Consider the following 21489-nt stretch of genomic DNA (forward strand, 5'->3'; position numbering starts at 1 on the left):
TGTGTGTGTGTGTGTGTGTGTGTGTGTGTGTGTGTGTGAGAGAGAGAGAGAGAGAGAGAGAGAGAGAAATGTGCCATAGTAATTAAGATATTAACCATAGGGAAAACTTGGTAAGGAGTACACAGGAACACTCTATATTACCTTTGCAATATTTGTGTAAACCTAAAACTATTCTAAAATAAAATATTTCTATAAATTGTAAAAAATATGTAAACATAAATACTTTCTATGTAAATCAAAGGTGAACGACTTTTTCACCAACAAACCTGCACAGTAAAACTATCAGACAAAGTTCTTCAGGCAAAATGAAAACAATAACAGTTAGAAATTCAAAAAAATACCATTGCCAAAAACTGAAGAGTACTCAGAGTGGTAGATATGTTAGTATAAATAGAAAACATAATTCTTATCCATTTAAAATTACTTACATAATAATTTCTTGCATAACACAATTTATTATGGGTTTTATAAACATGTAACAACAATAGCACAAAAAACAGAACAAAGGAAATTGAAGTATACTGCTGTGAGTGTCTCAAATATGAGGAAATATAACATTACCTTGCAAGAGTGGTAACAAGGCCATTGGGAGCTATTGCAATAATTCTGGCAAATAGTGATGGCGGCATGGATGGGGACAGATTCCAGATATAGTTAGAAGGTAGAGCAGAAAGTGTTTGCTGGGGTTCCAGAAAGCAACTGAAGACAAAGATGATACTAAGATTTCTGGCCAGAGCCATTGGTAGACACAAATTACCATTTGGTGGCATTGGAAGACTATGGGAAGAGGTGCAGTGCATTAAAGGAGCAAAGGAATGAAATCAGAATCATTATTTTTCAAATTAAGTTTGAGGAGACACTTTACAATGTTCATATAGATATGACAAGTAGGCACAGGGTAAGCCTGACTGATATTCAGGGAAAAGATCAAGACTAGAGATAAATAAACTGGCATTACCAGAATATCATTGAAGTGAGGTCAAGAAGATGAGAAAATGTAGTCAAAGACGCAGGAGGCATACAAGGAGAGTGTGTGTCCTGGAACCCAAGTGAAGAAGTTCAAAAGGGGAGTTTTCACTGTGCACTTTCTCTTTTTTTATAACAATATATTATAAAATATCATTGAAGTATCTTTAAAGTACCTCACTGCAAACATTTTTAATTTTTCTTACCCCAGCTGTTTGCTTCCTGTCTTTAAATATCTATACTTGCTTGACCAATCATTTCCTTACATGACTTTTAAGAAACTAATTAATAAAAATTATGAGCATGCATTTACACAAGAGCATTAAACATATGTATGTCATTACCAATATGATTTATATGTTATTAAAAGAAACTTACTGAGGCTGATAATCTAATAGAGATGAAAAATTTGTATTAACACTACATAATTCAATGTGATACTCTAAAATCCAGAGTGCAAATTCCAATTAACATCTTCCGATTCTGCTACAAAATCATTAGCTTATAAAATTCAGATACCAACCTCCTTTCACTAACAATTCATGCAATAAATTCTCAGAAGCAGGATGTGCAAATTCAGGCTGATATATTCCTTATTTTTTCAGCAAAAGCATTTAACAAAATCAACATGTGTGAAAGTCTTACTTAGCTGATAGATGACAATTTTCATGTTGCAAATGCTCATTGAAGAGCTATGAATACGGCCTTGTGTCTAAAACTTAACTTTGATGATTGTGTTCTATATTTAATAATTATCAAATTGAATTGAAGATAAATTATCATTCAACACAGTGCAAAAAACAATTTCAGATATGCTTTAATGACTATATTTTAATAAGTACTATTTTCCCTTTATAAATACTAAGATCTCTCTTTTTTATGCAGAACTTTAGACCTAATTATTTTCTTAGAGGCTAATACTATTTTGTAATAGTATTTTTTTTGAAATTATTGAGTTAGTCAATGAACTTTAACTTAATCATTTGGTTTTACCAAAGGCTGAGAAAATTATATTTAATTTCAATTATAACTAAGCACATTATAATAATAGCAAAACCTCTCTACTTTAATCTCTCTACCTAAAATGAATATTTGACAAGTTAATATGGTAATTAGTATTCATAACAAGACATCCCTATCCAGGTTCTATTAAAAAGAATGATATGAGAATTGGGGGCGGTGGTTGAAGGATTAATTTTGAAGATCTGTTATTTCAGTGAAGAGCAGCCCTTGAGCAACCCAAACTAATGACCAATTACTGTTACCCCTCCAGTTGTATTCAGTGAATGGGTATAGCTGAAATCTAAATTTGCTGCTTCTTTTTATCAAGTTCTTCCTGAATGGATTTGTCTGAAACACAGTCCTCTGTATGTAAATGACAAAAGAGACACTATTCTGAAAATTTGTCAACACATTCTATATCATAATCCTGAAAAAGATTCAGCAGGAGGTTGGTTAGGAACACCGCACTAATGGCATGATTTACTGCAGGAGAATCTTCTCTCCAGGGGACAGTTTAGAATGGTGCATATTCTTCTGCTTAAATGTCTAAAAGATTCTAGATGACCTTTGAAGGTTTTTTCAATAATAATTGCCCAATAGGTTTTTACCTCTAGTCTCATATAAAAGATAGAGAACGTTACGTTATTTAATAGCTCATTGAAACTCTAATTTGAGCGTTTAAGCTTACATATATAGGAAGTACACTTATCTTCCAAAAAAACTGCAATTAATTGAGCCACTTATTATTCCTAAATAATCCTTTCTTGCCACACATTTTCAGCTTCCCTTGACCTTTTTTCTTTTCTCACCTTTTTGTTTTCAACTGGTATGCAAAAAACCCCACAGAGTTAATGTATACAATTTGGTGGGGTTGGGCATATGTATACATTTGTGTTACTGCAATCAAGGTAATAAACATATCCTTCCCCTCCAAGTTTCCTTGTGTCATTTTGTTTGCTTTGTTTTGGTAAGAACACTTAACTACGTTCTGAAATTTTAAGAACACAATAACTTATTTTTAACTATAGGGACTATGCTGTACAGGACACCTCTATACTATAACTTTATACCCATTAAATAACAATTCCTTTATCTCTCTCCTTCATCCCCAGTAAGCATCATTGTATTGTCTAATTCTATTAGTCTGACTGTTAGATGGCTCATATAAGAGGAATCATGTAGTATTTGCCCTTCTGTGACTGATTTAATTTACTTCGCATACTGTCTTGCAGACCCATTTATGTTATTGTAAATGGCAGGATTTTCTTTTTTTTTAAGGCTGAATAAATTCCATTTTATGTATACACCACATTTTCTTTATCCATGCATCTGTCAATGGACATTTGTATGTTTTTTCCATATCTTGGCTATTGTTAATAGTGCAGTAATGAACATGGGAGTGTGGATAGCTCTTCAAGATCCTGATTTCCATAGTTTGGGTAATGACCCAGAAGTGGGATTGCTGGATCATAATGTAGTTTTATTTAAAAATTTTTTTTTAAGAACCTCCACGCTGTTCTCCATAGTGGCTGCACCATTTTACGTTTTCACCAAAAGGGTTCTAATTTGCCCATGACCTCATCAATATTTGTTTTCTTTTTTAAAAAAATTTTATTGAATTTATTGGGGTCACATTGGATAATAAAATTATATAGGTTTCAAGTGTACAATTTTATAACACATCATCTGTATATTGTACTGTGTGTTCACCATCCCAAGTCAAGTCTCCTTCCATCACCATTTACCCCCTTACCCTCTTCTATGTGCCCCCCACCCTCCCTCACCTTTCCCTCTGGTAATCACCATACTATTGTCTGAGTCTATGAGGTGTGTTTTTTCCTAATCCTCTTAATCCTTTAACATTTTCCATCCAGTCCCCGAAACCCCTCCCCTCTGCCAGCTGTCAGTCTGCTTTTTTTCTCTTCTTAATAATAGTCATCCTAACAGGTGTGAGGTGATACTTCATTGTAGTTTGATTTGCATTTCCCTGATGTTTAGTGATACTGAGAATGTTTTCAAATACCTGTTGGCCATTGGTCTGTCTTTTTTTTTTTTCAAATATATCTTTATTGAGTTCAGAGAGAGGAAGGGATTAGGAAAGAGAGAAATAGAAACATCAGTGATGAGAGTCATTGATCAGCTGCCTCCTGCACGCCACCTACTGGGGATCGAGCCTGCAACCCAGGCATGTGCCCTGACCGGGAATCGAACCTCGACCTCCTTGGTCCTGGGTGATGCTCAACCGCTGAGCCACGCCCAGCCAGGCTGTATGTCTTCTTTGGAGAAATGACTATTCAAATCCTTTTTTTCCCCTCATTTTTTAATCAAGTTGTTTGTTTTTGGTTATGTTTTTGTTTTTGCTATTGAGTTTTAGGAGTTCCTTACATGTTTTGGAAATTTACCCCTTATCAGATATATAGTTTGCAAATATTTTCTCCCATTCTATAAATTGCCTTTCCATGTTATTATTTCTTTTGCTGTGCAAAAGCTTTAAATATGATGCCCTTTTCATCTATTTTTGCTTTTGTTGCTTGTGCTTTTGGTGTCATATCCAAAAAAATCATTGTTAAGACCAATATCAAGAAGCTTTTCCCTATGTTTTCTGTTATGAGTTTTATGGTTTCAGGTCTTATATTCAAGTTTTTAATCCATTTTGAGTTAATTTTCCCTTAACCCTTGACCTTTGGCCAGGTCCTTCAGCTGGGACATCAAATAAAATTTCTCCTTTGTCTGGGCAAACAAATTGGCATTTTCCAAAATACAGCACAGTATGTAGATGGAAATCTAACTTTTTTCTTCATTCCCTACTTGTTATATTAATTAGTAAATATTTGTTTAATATTTATTTATTAAACAAATAACGTAACCTCTTGTTATTTATCTTCTAGTACTACTTAAATATTAAGTAATAACATAATAAATAAAATAAATGTAATAAATAGTAAAAGAAGGCATTTGTCTTCAGCATAGAGTTGGATCACTACTGTGAAACAGGCCCAATAGAATTTGAAGCTATCAGGCCATAACACCCAGTTTCCAGGGTGACAGAAAGCTAATCTCAGAAATTTAGTTGTAGTTGTCATTATCTCACAACTCACATAACAATTCTTACTGTTTGGGAGAGAAGGACTTATTGGGTAGGGGTTGAGAGGGCTGCATTTGAAAGCTCCAGCATTTATGTTATTTATGGGAGAATTTAGAAATAAAACTGACCGTCAAAAAACTCTTACACACTGAATAGGTGATGCTTCAGAGAGCATTCTCTCTGCACTGGATGACTGTGAAGAAGTCAACATGGGGAACGCCTGAAAGAGTGTCCCAGGAAAAGCCTGCTAATAGGAGAGCAAAGAAGCAAACGAGCTGTGAAGTACATGTGATGGCTGGATACAAACTCTGACTATTGTTTTTAGTCATAGCAGAAAAAATTTAATACTAGCTGCTATAAACAGTATAAGGATGAACAGAGTTAAATATTCAATTTACAAACCTAAAAGTTGCTTTTTAAAAAAGGAAGGAAGGAAAGGAGGGAAAAAAAGGAACTAAAGTTTGGGGAGTAGTTAATTATAAAAGCCTAGGAACAATATCTAGGGCAGGGCTGCATTCAGAAAGAGTTCCTCACCTCCTTGTCTGTGTACAAGTCCCAAGATCGGAGGAGGTGAGCTAAAGAAAAAGTGGGATTAGAAATATGGCGTGTGGGGCCGAAGGCGGAATAGGTCACGAGGCTTAGATAAATGACCCTCTCCATCAACCCACAATCAGTATCAAAATGAGAGAAAGCTCTACAAAATAGAATATCGTACTCCTAGTCCAGACAACTCTGTTTCCTTTGCCCAAGGGTAACTAAACATAAAACAAAGGTGACAAACTAAATTGTAACTCCAACAAATATATAGAAGACTTTGGAAAATGAGACCCACTAAGAAAGTTTTACAAGAAGATAAGGTCTGTAAGCTTTTAAAGAAGACTTGGAGTTACCAGGGAGATGTTGCATTTAAGACAAACACCACACAAACACTCTATGCCTCAAAATTGAATCCTTGAGTCACATATTGTCAAGGTTATTTAAAAAGAGGCCTCAAACACGGCATTCTTCTTTGCTAAAAACGATGGAAAACTCTATCTGCTTTGCATTTGTTTTCACCTATGAGACCAAATTCTGGACTGTTGACTCTAGTTTCAACTAGAGGTGTTTTTTTTGTTGATGTTGCTTTGTTTTGTTTTTGTGGGTTTCGTTTGTTTGTCTTAAAGTCTTTCCTGTGGGCTTTTTATATCTTAGCTTTTCCATATAACTTTAGCTCTACTTTCTTCATTTCTCACCTCCTTGGTTGCCTTGGCTGAGAACTACCTACTCTCAGCCCTAAGAACCCCAACTTTAGTGGACTTGGCCCTCAGCTCCTAACAAAGGGAATGAACTAATCAGAAATTTTAAAACAACACTTTTGAGAGAAAGCGACATGAGGGACACATGCATTTGGGAAGAAGAAAACTTAGCAAGAGATTCCATTTTCACCTACTCAGTGAACAAAACGGAGGCCAAATATCTTATCACCCAAACTGGGAGACTTTTGAGAATAAAAAGAAGCGTTAACTAGACAGGATGACAGACAGGATGTATAAATGGAAGCTTGTTGGACAAACTAGGAATGTAAGGTCACCCCTACCTCTAAGTGAATCTAAGACCACACCAATGATTCCAGAAACAAAAACCAAGGTAGGGGGAAGAACTGCAGAAAGCAACCCACTGTCACTTTCAAGGAAGCCAGACAAGGCTCTAGATAGAGTTTAATATAATCTTGGGCATTAAAACTCCTGGTTTTCAAATACTGGAAAGGAGGAAGCACCACAATTGTTTAAAGGTTAGGGCTTGAGTTAAGAGAAATGGAATAAATTCCAAGAATGTAATCCAAGTCACTTGAAACACAGAGAACCGACACATGAATTCAGCATGGACTATATGTTATAAAAATACATTTTCATAGCAGGATAACTATCCCATATAAATCTATTCTATTTCATACAAGAAAACATAAATGGAAATTTGTTTTAGAAGTTATGAGAGGCATTTTTGAAAATGGAAAACTCTTGTGATATTTCAGAATTTCTCCTTCACTAGTTTTAAATTACTGATGGGCTGTGTCTACTGGCAAGACAGACAAATTATAATGTTTCCTGTAAGCCAGATGTTGAGGTAATATAGAAAAATAGATATGTCAGTGATAATTCCTAAAGCTGCAATGATGAGAGGAACTGGCTTCTTGTGATTGAAGCTTCCTGCCATTGCTGCCAATTTTATAATATCAGTAGGCTGTTTTCAGGTTTCTTTTGACATTCAGCTTAATCTAAAAACTAGATTATAACACCCCTAAGAGAAAGGCATTTCAAATTTATCAAAATGGTTTTGTTTTTAAATTTTCCCCCTAAAATGAAGCCTATATTTAGTGAAACTTAATTTTCATCAAGATAAACCTCATGATAACATTGCCTTATTAAAGATATATGAGAGGTGGTGCTTTCTCTTGTTCCTTGAATGCAATTTTAGCATCATGTCTAAATTAGAAAATTTTCCTTCCACCTGACAGTCAGGTTCATTTTACTTCTTACATTAAGAATTCATTTGGGGAATAGCCATTTATGTCCTTGATTTTCTTTCTCCATGCAATAACTAGAGCGAGAACTCAATGTCATTTAAGCAAACTTAAATATCTTGTGATGAAAGAGTTCACCTTCAGCAGATGCTGAGTGTTCAGCACTGAGCTCCTACAGCCCTGCATTTCCACCTCTCTAACGTTCTCCCAGTGACTCACGTTTGCAGACTTAAAATCACCTTTAACCACTCTCTCTCCTTTATTTTTTATATCTAATGACTCTCCACATTTCTTTGAAATGTGTTTCCTTTCTGCCATTCCTTCTCCTCTATCGATGATAGCCTCCTTGCTCTAAATCACATATCAAAAAGGTCTTATAAGTGGAAACAACCTGGTTCTCATTCTTGATGCGGAGTGAAACATTCTAAGGCTGGCACTTGCCCAAATATAGACTCTATTTAGGTTGCTGGCTTATGACTATGCTCTATTATTATAAACAACAGAAGGAGGGTTTCTTTGACTCATTCTGATTTGAGAGAAAAAAAAAAAAAGAGAGGAAAAAGAAAAGAGGGCCAAGGAGAGTGGGAGGGAGGAGGGGTTCAGGGAAGATTAGCCGTGTGCAGGCCAATTTTGTCGTGATCTCCACAGATCCCAGGAGGTAGACTTCAATCCAGAGTGCTCCTTGCTTATCTACAATCTAAGACATATAGACAGGAGAATAGGGTAGCACTGGAAATAATTCATCAGGTCGCTGTGATGGAGTCTGAAATACTTTGATTTTTTTCCTCTATGCTTTCCATATTTTGTCACTTGAACTATGTGTTTATAAAGGGCATTTACTAACTATTCTAATGAGGTGTTATTTGTGCAAGGCTGTGGACATCTTTCATACGTGTATGACGCTTCTCCTGAATACTGTTAACTGTCTCATCTTATACCCATCAGTCAATAAACACTTGTTAATCACCTACTTTGGATGCTGCAGCTAGGTTTGGCACTGTGTAAGCAGTGATGAAGAGAGACAACAAGCATGCAAACATGTAAATAACTGTGTGAGCACAAACTAAGAAGCTAAATATCAAGCTAACTACCTTGAGGATGTACCACTGAAAGTTAAAGTGAAGTGCTAAATCATGTGAGGATTTGCAGAGAGAACATTTCCAGCAAAGAGAACAGCTTTGTGCTGCTCCTGAGCTAGGAAAGGGCAGTTATGATGAAGTGAAATGAGGCCATTTGAGCTCGTGCACAGTGAGCAAGGTGGAGAAGGGAGATTATGTTGGAGATGTCAGGGAGCTTTTATTCGGGGTCTTTACATCACCAGAGGTAGTGTGGATATTGTTCTCAATACAGTGGGAAGCCATGGAAGATTTTAAAGCAGGAGGTGATATGATCTGATTTAGTTTTTAAAAGAGCACTTAGACTGCTATTTGAAAGACATACTGGAGAGAGTTAGAGAAAAGTGGGAAGCCAATTGAGAAGCTATACGAATGTTCCTTGTCAGAGGAGACGGTTACCTAGTATTGTGTGGCGGCAATGAAGATAGAGAAAACTTGCTTGTACTGAGTAGAATCAAGGAGGAATTTCTGGTTTCTGGCTTATGAGTGATTGTACTGATTTCTAGGGTGTGTAATACTGGAGCGGAAGTCAGGGGAGGGGTGGAGAGATCAGAGTCCAATCTTAGGTAACTAAGTGTGAGGTGACGTTGACATTATGTGAAGCTGTCAAATGCTAAGTTGACCTCATTAATAGAAGAGTCTGTGCTAAAGATCAAAATTTAGGAGACATTAGCATGTAAGTATCACTTAAAAGAAATGGGGATAGCCATGGCCGATGTGGCTCCATTGGTTGGGCGTTGTTCCCTACACCAAAAGGTTGCCGGTTCAATTCCTAGCCAGGGCACATGCAAAAGATCTGATGTAGGCTATGAATAGGAAATGTGTGTTTGTGCATGAAATACTAAATGTGTACATAGCAGAAAAGTAAGTGTAGAAGACTACTATTCCAAGGAAAGACCACTGAGGATATAAAAACTGGGTTTGTGACAGAAAGATTAACTTAATAGCATTAAAAAGATAAGAACAAGTTGGCAGAGATGAAAGCAATATCTAAGACTTGAGCATGTAAATCGAGTCAGGAAAGGGGCCTATAATCAGTAAACACAACAAGCAGGGCTCTGGCATTAGGGAGACTGAGTTCAGGGATCAAGGATTCTCCCAATGGAAAAATTAGATTTCAGAGACAAAAAAACCCGCTACCAAAATATAAGTCAACGTAGCTCCAAGCAGGAAGACAGAGCTGATTCTGAGTTAGTAGCTGGAAGCTTCTTATACCTTCCCCCATTTATAGCACAATTGTTCCCAGAAAATGGAGCAGAAATAACATAATATTCTCACTTCCTTGCTTGAAACTATTTTAACATTTTTATCTTTAAAAAGTATTGTTATGTTTACTCCTATTGCAATACTTTTAGTATGTCCTTTCCTTCATATGTGTAACATGGGATTTTATAGTAAACCTGTTGACCAGAACAACTGTTAATCTCTCACTGTAATTTTAAACTATGAGAGAAGAAAGTAAGGCCTAGGAAGATTTTTCAGTCACCATAAACAGGGAACACCCCTAACTGAAAACAATTAAAAAACAGACTATAGCAACCAAAATGTTTTTTTTAAAATATATCTTTATTGATTTCAGAGAGAGGAAAGGAGAGGGACAGAGAGAGATGGAAACATCAATAATGAGCGAGTCATTGATCGAGCCCGCAACCCGGGCATGTGCCCTGACTGGGAATCGAACCCCGATCGCCTAGATCCCAGGTCGACGCTCAACCGCTGAGCCATGCCCGGCCGGGCACAACCAAAATTTCTAAAGCACATAGCCTTCGGTTCAGACAGACCTAGGTTTGTCATATCACTCTGCCACTCTGATGTCTCCCTTGACCCAGACATCTCCTGTCAATATTTGACTGGTGGGAGGAGACCATCTGCTGTGACACAGGTGATTAACACATACTTCTCGCTCATCCTCCATGTATTATGCTGCAAACTCATTCAATTGTACTCCTATTGGATGGTTTCTTAGTTCAATATACTAACCTCTACGCAAAACGACGGAACTTACAAACAGCCTTCAGTAGCTCAGGGGTCTTCAAATTGCTCAACGTAGTTCTGAAGAACCTACAGCAGGATTTCTCACCCTTGGCACTAATGACATGTTGTCTGGGACTTTCCTGTGTTTTGTAGAGTATTTAGCAGCATCCCTGTGACTATTCTGATGTCTAGGTAGCACTCTACCTCCACTGTGACAACCAAAAATGTCTTCAGAAATTGTAAGTTGCTGCCTTGAGTGGTACAAAATCACCCACAGTTGAGAACCACTGGCCTAGAGAGGTAACAGGAATGGCAATTCAATGCTCCTCTGTTGATGGAGAGGAATGAAGATATTGTGTTACTGTGAAGTGAAGGTTTGAGATGTATTTATCATTAGTTATATGCACAGTAAGTCTTACTGAGAGAAGGCATGTCCCCTTATTTTTCCATATGTATGTATTGATTTATAGAGGAAGGAAGGGAGAGAGAGAGAGAGAGATACATTGATGTGAGAGAGAAATCTTGATCGGTTGCCTCCTGCAGGTGCCCTGACCAGGGATCAAACCCGCAGCTGGGTAAGTGGACTAACTGGAAATCCCAGGGAATCAGACCCTCCACCTTTTGGTGTACGGGGTGATGCTCAAAGCAACTGGGCCACACTGGTCAGGTCCCATCTATTTTTAATACAGGAGATTGACACACTCCCTGAATTTAAGAAAGTATAATAAATAGACAAAATAAGTTAATTCCTTCTAAAATTACCTTAGAACAAACAGACAAAATAGTTTAACAAATTAAACTTAACCAAAACTTTAATTCTGTATGTTCATCTATTAAATTTTATTGAAATTCATTCTAGTCTCAGAATTGGGGAAAATATTTTGATACTTCTTTAAAAAAACTCAGATACCTTTGGATGCCATTTCACCATTTAGGAAGTTCCTACTTCTATCTTCTTAAAATTCTTGTAGATGGAAATGATGAAGGATCCATTGTAGCTTCAAGAAAAGTAGTGTCTACAATGAATACAAACCTTGAGGACAGTTAGGAAGAAAACATAGCCAAGCCAATCAATTAATGATTCCAGCTAACCTTTCCTTTGTGTTGGACATTGCAGTTAAATTGGTTACAAATGTCAAGAACAGACCAGTTGCAGTCATTGATGTTAAAAATTCAACTAAAGCAACTGGAGTTTCAATCATAAGCAAACAAATTGTACTATAATTGGGTATTTTAGTAAGTAGTAAATAAGTTAATAAAATTATTTTACTGTCTCTAAAAATAAGTAAAAAAGGCCTTTAAATACTGAAATTGGCCCAGAAACTCCAAGAGGAAATTTCTTTTTTTTAAAAAAAGACAAGTAGATTAAGTTAATTACATTGGGCAATAGAACTGAGAAGCTAAAAGAAACCCAACAAACACTTAATGGCAATGGGTTAGTGGCATCCACTATTGTATGTTTGTAATTTTTTTCTCTCAGGCGATAATTCAATCAAACAATCTTTCAAGCCAGACAAACCCTTCTCTCTGAAGTATTGAATGTATTCAGACAGCTTTTTATAATGCAGCTTAATCTTTAGATGAAATGTGTTCTCACTATATATGTAGAAAGTGTTATTACTTTTAATTCCAAAGCTTAGTAAATGATCACAGAGAGTCCATCATCTCTCACAATGTCAGCGTCAAGTCTGATGCGAGAATGGATTAATAACAAGCTGAAGAGAAGATATGTCAGAAGAAGTCATTTCTAACTTAAAAATTACTTTTTGGATTTATCACAATCTGACAACTAATGTGCAGCTTTGACAGGTGTTTTTAGTGCTAATGGTGGATAGCTGAATAACAGTAGGTTAACTGTACCTGCATTGTTTCAGTACCTTTTGAACACACTATACTCTTCAATATAAACTTTAATCAAAATAAAATTTTCTAATGTATTTCTTGATAATACATTTCTTTTTCTAAAGATCTCAATTTTTTAAGATAATGCGAAAATCTCAGTTTCCAGAATGGACACTGACAATATTCTACAGCTAAAACAAATATTAATTATAGCTGGATTAATTTCCTAAATGTGAACGTCAAACCTATAAAGCTTTCAGAATATAATATAATGTTTTTATTACTTCAGGGCGGGAAGAATTTTTCAAACAAGACAGGAAGAGCACTAAACATAAAGGAAAACTGATATAAATTCTACTTCAATTAACACAGAACTTCTATTTATCACTAGGCGCCAAAAAGGAGCTTAAAGACAGAATGAGAAAAGGCATTTGCAAGTCGTAATTACAAAAAAGCTCACATAAATAATATATAGAGAACTTCTATGCTTCTATAAATCAATATAAAGAGACAGAAACCCAATAGAAAAATGGGCAAATTATTTAAATGGCATTTCACATTCACACAAAGGAAACCTAAGTGATAAATGAACATCTGAAAAGAGGCTCATTGGCAGCTTCTAATCTCAGCGTTCCTCCCCTCCCCTCCCCTCCCCTCCCCTCCCCTCCCCTCCCCTCCCCTCCCCTCCCCTCCCCTCCCCTCCCCTCCCCTCTTCTCTCTTGTCACTCTCCTCTTCCATCTGCTCTTCTAGACCTTCTGCCTCTTCTGTAACCAATCCTCTATTTGAAATACTATGAGAGGTTTTGTTTTCTAAATTTTTCTCACAAGTTGAATCACTTTGACAGAAATTCTAATCATGTTGGGAACCCATATGAAATCACATAGGTTCTTGTTAAGATTGTAAATAAAGATGGCATTCCTTTGTTCCCTTGATTCATGTATTGATTCAACAGACATTTACTGAATAATTGTGACAGGGTTGGCTCCCTGATACGTTATACATAATAAATTCGTAAGCAAAGAACGACTTGAACTAAAGAAAAGTGAGCCACAAAAAACTGAGCAAATGGTGATGGTAGATATTCCAAGCCTTCATTTCTTCGTCAGTAATAGGAGCGTAACCACAAGAACTCACAGTACCCTTATGAGGATTTAGTTTATTATAATACATCGTTCCAGAAGATTCTCACATTCCTCCCTCATTCTCCCCCACACATTCTTCCATCTCCCTCAGATGCCGATCCTTTCTTCCACTCTATTTCCCACGTGCCATGCTTCTGTTTATGTTTGAAGGCTCAGCTGAGGAATCATCTACCCAAGATTTCACCAGATTCTCTGGGCAGGTGAAGGTGTTCTTTGGATTTCTCTAATGTTCTTTTCTTACTTTCCTCTCTTATAGGTCTTAAGGGTTTGCATTTTCAATATCTATCCGTGAATCTATCTCTGGAGCCATGTCTTATTTACCCATTTCTAACCATGCCTTTCACATTGCCTGGTATGTGAACAATAACTGTTACCTGAATAAATGAATAGAGTTGCAGCATGGTAAAAAACCACGTAGATTCTTGACAAAATTATCAAGGAAAGCTAGCAAAATATTAATAGAGATAATAAAAAAAAATTCAAAGAGTCTAAGGTCCTAGAAAAGTTGAGCAGTAGTATTAAAAGGACAGGTAAGATAATAGTGAAATGTCAAGATTCCAGAGGTTATCATCTGGATGCGTTTAGCTTTTTCCCAAAGATTTCCCAAGAACTATAAATAATATAGTTTTTGGAATAAGAAATTGTTTCAAGGGGGCTTTTGCAGCATATTTACCTGGGAGAGATTCTTCATTAGTACTAGCATGTAGTAGCACATCTCCAATCTGTGGAAATCAGGGAATGAAACTCAAAGGATTGGAAAGCAAGATAAAAATATCAAGAGAGTGCTAACAGCAGTTAACACAAATACTGATTTTTAGTTTACTATCATTACCTATTCAAAAATAATTGATTAGATTTTTTTAAAAAAATACTAGGTGAACACACTTTGCTTAGGAAAACTATTTTAAACCTTGATGTTCTTTTCACTTTCTAAGTAGCAGATAGAAATCAGGTACCTTAAAAAAGTGTATCTTCCAGGCCACCACTGTATCACTGTTTGGCTTGAAAATTTCCTTCACCTATGCATCTGCCATCATTCTGGAAGTTTTCTTTACCAAATTTTTCCAAATCAATAATGTTTCAGAGAAACACATTGGAGCATCATTTTGTCCAATTCAAATAGTCATAGGGAATGGCAAAACTAGACATTCTGAGTAATTAAGCATATACTTGCATAACTAGGAAAAGTTAGAAATTAAGGATTATGTGGAGAGACACTGAGCCTCAATTTTTTATTTTGCTCTAAACCATGTAAATTTCTAGAGGGAGCTCTCTAAAAGTCAGGCCTAAATGAGGCCTGTGTGAGTGTAGTCCGGGGTACAAAGCTTGAGCTCTAGAGTCCAATACACATGAATCAATATCCTAGATCAACCCCTTAGTCATTATATATCTTAACTTCCTAAAGCCTAAATTTGCATATATGCAAACTGTAACAATAATTCCCACCTAGTAAGGCTAACACAGGGATCTAGTGTATGCAAAACATTAGCACAGGGCTTGACACATAGTGTCAGGGAATAAGACTATTGCTATTAGTACTGATTACAGAGAACTTCATTGCAGGTGCCATACCAGGTTCTGTCTGGTAAAATAACCAGTTCTCAACCTCAGTATCCTGTTCCCAAACTCTGGAATCCAGATTTTGTCTTTTAGAAAGTGTTTGGCTACAAAAAATAAAACTTCTACTTCACTAAGATTAAATAAGATTAAATGTATTTTGCAGCACCATAATTAAGTTTAGAAGTAGAAATGGTTAATTAAATACTCAACTTTGTCATCAAGAACTCAGGTTCTTTCCATCTCTTTACTCTAAAATAATGCGATCAATTCCATTCTATGACTGGTTGTCTTTATGGTCTTAGAATGGATGCCAGAACCAATAGGGCAAAATTGTCCTTTCTCAAGTCAGGTAGGGAGAGAGTGATAGTGATCAATTGATTGATTCCAGGAACCCCAAGCAATCCTCTCCCTTTATGTCACTTTCAGTCCTTCCAACTTCTCTTTCCTCCTTTTCTTCTTTCCTCCCTCTATTCTTTCCTTCCTTCCTCCCTCCCTCCGACCCTCCCTCCCTTCCTTCCTTCCTACTTCCCCTTTTCTCTTTCATTTTTCTCTCTCTTTGTCTCTCATTCTTTCCTCAACAATTATTTATCAAGTATCTACCATAGGCCTGTCACCATTCTAAGTCACAGGGAGACATCAGTGCACAAAATAAAGATTCTGGCCCTCATGTAGCTTACATTCTAGTGAAGCCATGTCGTGCCCAAAGCCAAACAAACCAGAAGAATGAGACAACAATGGTTCAAGACTAACCAGCTGGAGCAAAATGGATGTTGAGGAGTCTACTACATTGGCCCAATATGTCTCAAAATATATTTTTGAGATCTTTTGTAGATATCAAAACTTCAAGCACCTCATAGTCCATGGTAGGAAATAATCATGATCTATTTCTAAATATCTACTTTATTTTCTGCTTTTTTTGGACAAAAAAATGTTTTTCAGTGGTGTGCAATACATACTGATTATCAGACATATCTGCTTATTTTATGTTACACTATGTTATTAGTAAAATTTAAGCTCATTTGCTTTCTTTGGTTGTAATTTTAAAATCCCAGACCTTGCATTTATCTTGGTTTATTATGTAAAAATAATTTAATGTTTTAATCATAGACTACATGATATAACGGTAATCTTTAAATGCTCATTTCATTAAAATTTTATGTTGCACACAAGACCTGTAAGTCACTGCTGCTACAGCAAATCATTTTACAGCTTTATCTAGCAACAATGTCTGGTGGTGATTTTCAATTAAATTGAGCCACTCATAATACATCAGAGTAAATGGATCCAAGCCAAGCATTGCTGATTCTACTCGTACTGTGATTTTACAATCGTGGCGAGGCAGGGTTTCACCTCAGTTCCCACCAAATACTGACTCCCACCAGCGTAAAGTAATATTCCAATAGCCAAGAATTAGACTGTAACTTTTTTTAAAGACTAGAGAGTGTGCCTAGAACACTTAAATAATGGTCTGTGCTAAGTACTCATGGAAAAAAATTGAATTACAACAGAGATTTCTTCATGCTGTGGTCTATCACACTCATCATTTGGGGACCTTCGGGTCAAAGCTGAGGGAGCAGGAAGGAATCCAAAGGTTTTACATGATAACCTAAGAAAAAAATTAACGTTTTTACTTTGAAACTTTAGTGAGCTATAAGTTTGTACGATGTGTAACTCCTTTGCTGCCCTTTGCTTTCTGTCACTGTCATATCACATTAAAAGCAATGGTGGAAGAAGGGAGAAGGTTGCATGGTTAATATCATTTCTCTCTAAAATATCTACTATGTAATGGACCCTTGCTATATGTCATGAGCTCATTTAACCTTTATTGAAACTCTGGTTGGTTGGTACTATGAACTCCATCTTACAAATAAGAAGTCTCAGCTCACAGAAAGTAACACGTTTTCCCAAAGCCCTACACTATTTCCCAGTCTAGCCTGCAGTGGAGAACATCAGAGCCAAGGCCCATATGCTGTTTATTTTCAAAAATCTGAATGTTAATTTAAAGGACAAACAGTATGACTTAACAAGAGAAAGAAGGTCTCCTTCGGGAAGGAAAACAATTACAATAATCATTCCACTTTTGTGAGACTGAAATCTAAAAATATAAAATTGACAATGGGTCCCTATAAGGCCAATGGCCCTGCAGAAGAGGAAGAGGAGAATGACCAGGACAGCAGCCTGGAGGGGGACAGCTTCCCTTCAAGTGGGATGAGATGATGCTTCCCTCACCACAGCACCCCGAGGTCAACAAGCTTACCTGCCCAAAGGGGCTCCCATGGGCACCCAAGGTCAGAGAGAGGGACATTGAGATGTTCCTCAAGCCCAACTGCAGCAGACTCATTGGTTACACCCTAGGCAGTGACAGGAACATAGTGGTGGGGCCCAAGCCAATCGACAAAAGCATCAAGACTCTGAAACAGCACAAGTCAAGTACTTACCGATTGATTGCAGAGGTCCAGGCGCAGACGGAGGAGGAATACCTTGCTCCCCATGGCTGGGGGGCAGAGGGGAGGGTGGGGAGAGGGAGTTGAGCAAGTCCAGCAGAAACCCTCTACCAAAGACCAAGGCCTGCTCCCAGACTGCTGCTGTACATGACGGTGCCTCTGGCCATAGCTCCCACCTCAAAGCCACAGCAGACCTGATCAACATCCCAGCAGATGTCTTGCCTGAGGAGATGCCCACCACAGTGTTGCAGAGCATGTGAGGCTGCGGTGGATGTAAACTCCACAAAGAGGTTATTGTTAAGGCCATTCCTGCTGTCCTGCTGCTGCTGCTCAAGCACCTTAAGTGGAACTACGTCTACCAGTTTGAATACATGGCCCAGCACCTGCATCCTGGTGCCAACTGCACTCCTTTGATCCTAAACTTCTTCAATCAAAACACCATGTCCTATATCATTGCCAATAACAGCATTTCTGTCCTGAAGTACCCTCACTGTGCTGTGTGTGAGTGGCCAGAGTTGACTGCCGATGGTCTGGAAGCTGGTGACAATTACCAGTTTTGCTGAAGGAACCTTTTTTCTTGTATCAATCTGCCCTGGATCTTGAACAAAATGACCAAATGGAAGGATTCAAAGGTGGTGATGCTGGTGGTGTCCACCTCCACCCTGTTTCAGGCTCTGAAGGTGAAACAGACCATGATGCAGCTCTAGGGGCTGAAACTACTCAAGGTGCAGACCAAGCACCTGGGGCAGCGGTGGAGAAAGAGAAACACAAAGACAATGTCTGCCATCTACTAGAAAGGTGAGTCACTGGCTGAATGAGATTGGGCCTACCATAGCAATCTTGCTGCCTGGCCTTGGGACTTCCAAACAGAGGAGTGTGCCCTCTGTGTCAGCATCTAACACTTCAAAACCTGGTGCTACAACCGGGCCCTCAGCAGCCCCAACTTCCTGCCTCTGGCCAAGCACCTGTAGGGTGTCCTGAGCCAGCGGGTGGAGCTCCCTGAGAACATCCAGATGAACGGCCACCTCCGGTTAGAAAGGGAGGTCTTCTCCAAGCCCATTTCCTGGGAAGAGCTGGTGCAGTGGACTGAAGAGGAAAGGGGATGTCCAGGTACCTCAGGGCCCATCCTGGTTCATTGCTGCAGTGCTCCCAGCCCCTTCCAGGTGGCAGCACAGCCCCATTGTGCAGTCCCAAGTCAGCACTGGACTTGTTTCTGAGTCCAGATTTAGCCTCTTGTTGATCCCAGCCTGTCACCTGGGAGCAGTCCTCGCTAAGCTTGGGATCTCCCTTCCTTTGCTCCTCCCCACTCTCCTCTCTTGGATGCGGAAACAGTTCACTTATCATTCAGCCCAAGGCTAGGAAAAGCTGGGATGGACTGGGAACCCATTTCATCTGAACTTCAGGGGTCACAGTGACTCTTTGAGATATGCGAATCCTTGGAGGTCAGTTTGCTAAGGAACAGGATTTAGGATTAGGGCCAGGGCCAGAAAGAATCCGGTTTTGCTTTGGGGGGTTCTTCTGTTACCCCAGCCCCGTGCTAAATTTCATCCAGAAGCAGTTGCAGAGGCTCCAGCAGCTGCCTCGGCACTTGGGTTTGGGGCAGGGTTGGGGTGGGAAGAGAAGCTGGAGGCACCATTTTTCTTGGTTTGGACGGGTCTGTAAATGTCTCTATATAAACCTGTGTGGACTCTCATGTCATGTTGGAGCTTTTAATGCGTTTGTGTATTCTGTTTACATTCAAAGGAAGCAAAAAAATAAAAATTAAATAAGTGCACAGGGAGAGGTGGGATGGTTCCCATGGGCCCTTCCAGTTCTCACTTTCCCCTAAGCAGCAGGATTCTAACAACATGGGTAGTGTGCGTGATGGAACTGTATGAATTCTAAATTTCTCCTAACAAAAAAATCATATTATTGTTTAGAAGTTCTTAAAATAAGGATGACAACAATTAACAAAATTTAGAAGACAATTCTAGAAGAGCAATTACTCTATTCCAGAGGCAAAGAAGTAATATAAAAAAGAAAATCCTGAAAATGAAGAGATAACAGATGCAGCCCATAGTGTGAGACTAGGGGTTTAGCATTTAACTAAATAAGAATAAAGTTGATTTCTTAAAGACACATTTAATCTCATATTTACCTTGGTCATGACTCCATTTAACTGGCTGACTTTAACACCATACATAACCTCATTCAACCTTAATTATTTCCCAAAGCCCTATCTTCAATTACAATACTTTGGGGATTAGGACTTCAGCATATGAATGGCAGGGGCGGGGAAGGCACGCAGGACAAAAATTCAGACCATAGCAGGTGAACAGACTATCCTATCATCCTAACTACAAAATCAGAGCTGGACTCCAAAATCTTTGGGGAAATTATTCTATTAATTTAGCTAAATTCATATAAAAGGCTCCATATGCAATTCACAATTAAAATCTATCAAGCAGTTGATCTTGTAAGGTGAATGTATTGATTGACATAGGGTAAAATACATGTCTAGGTGATGACTGATGGAGCTGGGGATCTATAAAATCTAGTATAATAACCATCTTAAAATTTTGTACAATAATTAGTCTTCTATGGTGGATTGACAGAGAAGTAATATGCAGAAGCCTAATGTGTTTTAAAGTGTAAGAGACACGTGGACAGAGTCATAATTTAGCAATAAATCTGGGGATATAAAACATTTAGCTATTTTAACGAACAGATAAAGATTGATATAGTAATTTATAGTAGAAACATCTCATAAAACAAATAAAATACACATCACTTCCAGACAGAATTGCCAAAGTATGGGAAATGATACATAAATATAAGAATGCTTGCCTTAGCAACTGAATAATTTCTCATAGATTAATTGGGCACTGGGCCACTACCATATTTTTTAAACAATTCATAAAATGTTCTTCTTACATTTTCTTATTTAGTAATGACATTTACCAAATGTCTTACTAAAGATATTTACTAGACACTGAATTGCAATAATATAGTTATATTTTTATTTTATCATATCATATCATATCACATTTTTTCTCTTTTTGCTTTTACATCTATAGGCTTGCTGACTTTAGAGGAGGAAATTAATTTGGGATCATTTGTTTATTTTATTGTGTGGTTTTATATTCTTGGAGATTACATATGATTTGGGAATCAAGTTACTAATGATTATAGGCTACTAAACTTATGGATCCAAGCAGAGGTAACTTATACAAGGCAGGGAAGGTAGGGGCATTTACATGTACATGCTGATGAAATGTTAACAGTCAGAACTGTAAATGTATGTGCTTTCTGCTTTTGACAAGAGTGTCTGGGAAAGCCTTATAACACCTTCAGGGGTACCTGGGTTTAATGTGAGTGTGAAATTGCATCACAGCAGGGCATACCCCTACACCTGAATTGCTGCTCTTATGAGCAAACATAGTAATCTTTACTATAAAATAAAATAAAATGAAGTAGTTATGTATTTCCATTCAAAGGGTTCAACTTACAGTTGGGGTCCAGAGTCACAGCTACTGTAGAAGGAAAGCTGGAGCTAACATTTTCCACTGACTAGGAATTTCAGTTTCAGCAACAAATTATAATGAATGAACCAATAAGGCATATATTTTTAAAGTTAGTTACACCATATTTTTCAATCATAAAACCATAACAGGAAGGCTTACTCATGGAGAAAAATGATATTGCAAATTAGACTAAATTCTTAAGCATAATTCACAGGCATAAGCAAAAGGAAAGTTTTCTGGAAGTTTTTTAGAAGCTATGTCCACTTCAATAGCATACCTGCCCTCCTGATATCACACGATGCCAGCGTGTGGCCAAGGGCCCACAAAAATCTTACTTCTCATGCACCTGCATATA

At 37.6% G+C, this 21489-nt stretch overlaps 1 pseudogene; it reads left to right on the forward strand.

Annotated features, from left to right (window-relative positions):
- The first annotated feature begins 17302 nt into the window (after positions 1 to 17302).
- LOC107532797 (striatin-interacting protein 1 pseudogene) lies at positions 17303 to 18848 on the forward strand (annotated as a pseudogene).
- The last annotated feature ends 2641 nt before the right edge of the window (positions 18849 to 21489 follow it).

The sequence above is a fragment of the Miniopterus natalensis genome, chromosome 5 (genome assembly GCF_054644295.1).
Source record: "Miniopterus natalensis isolate mMinNat1 chromosome 5, mMinNat1.hap1, whole genome shotgun sequence".
In the NCBI taxonomy this organism is placed as follows: domain Eukaryota; kingdom Metazoa; phylum Chordata; class Mammalia; order Chiroptera; family Miniopteridae; genus Miniopterus; species Miniopterus natalensis.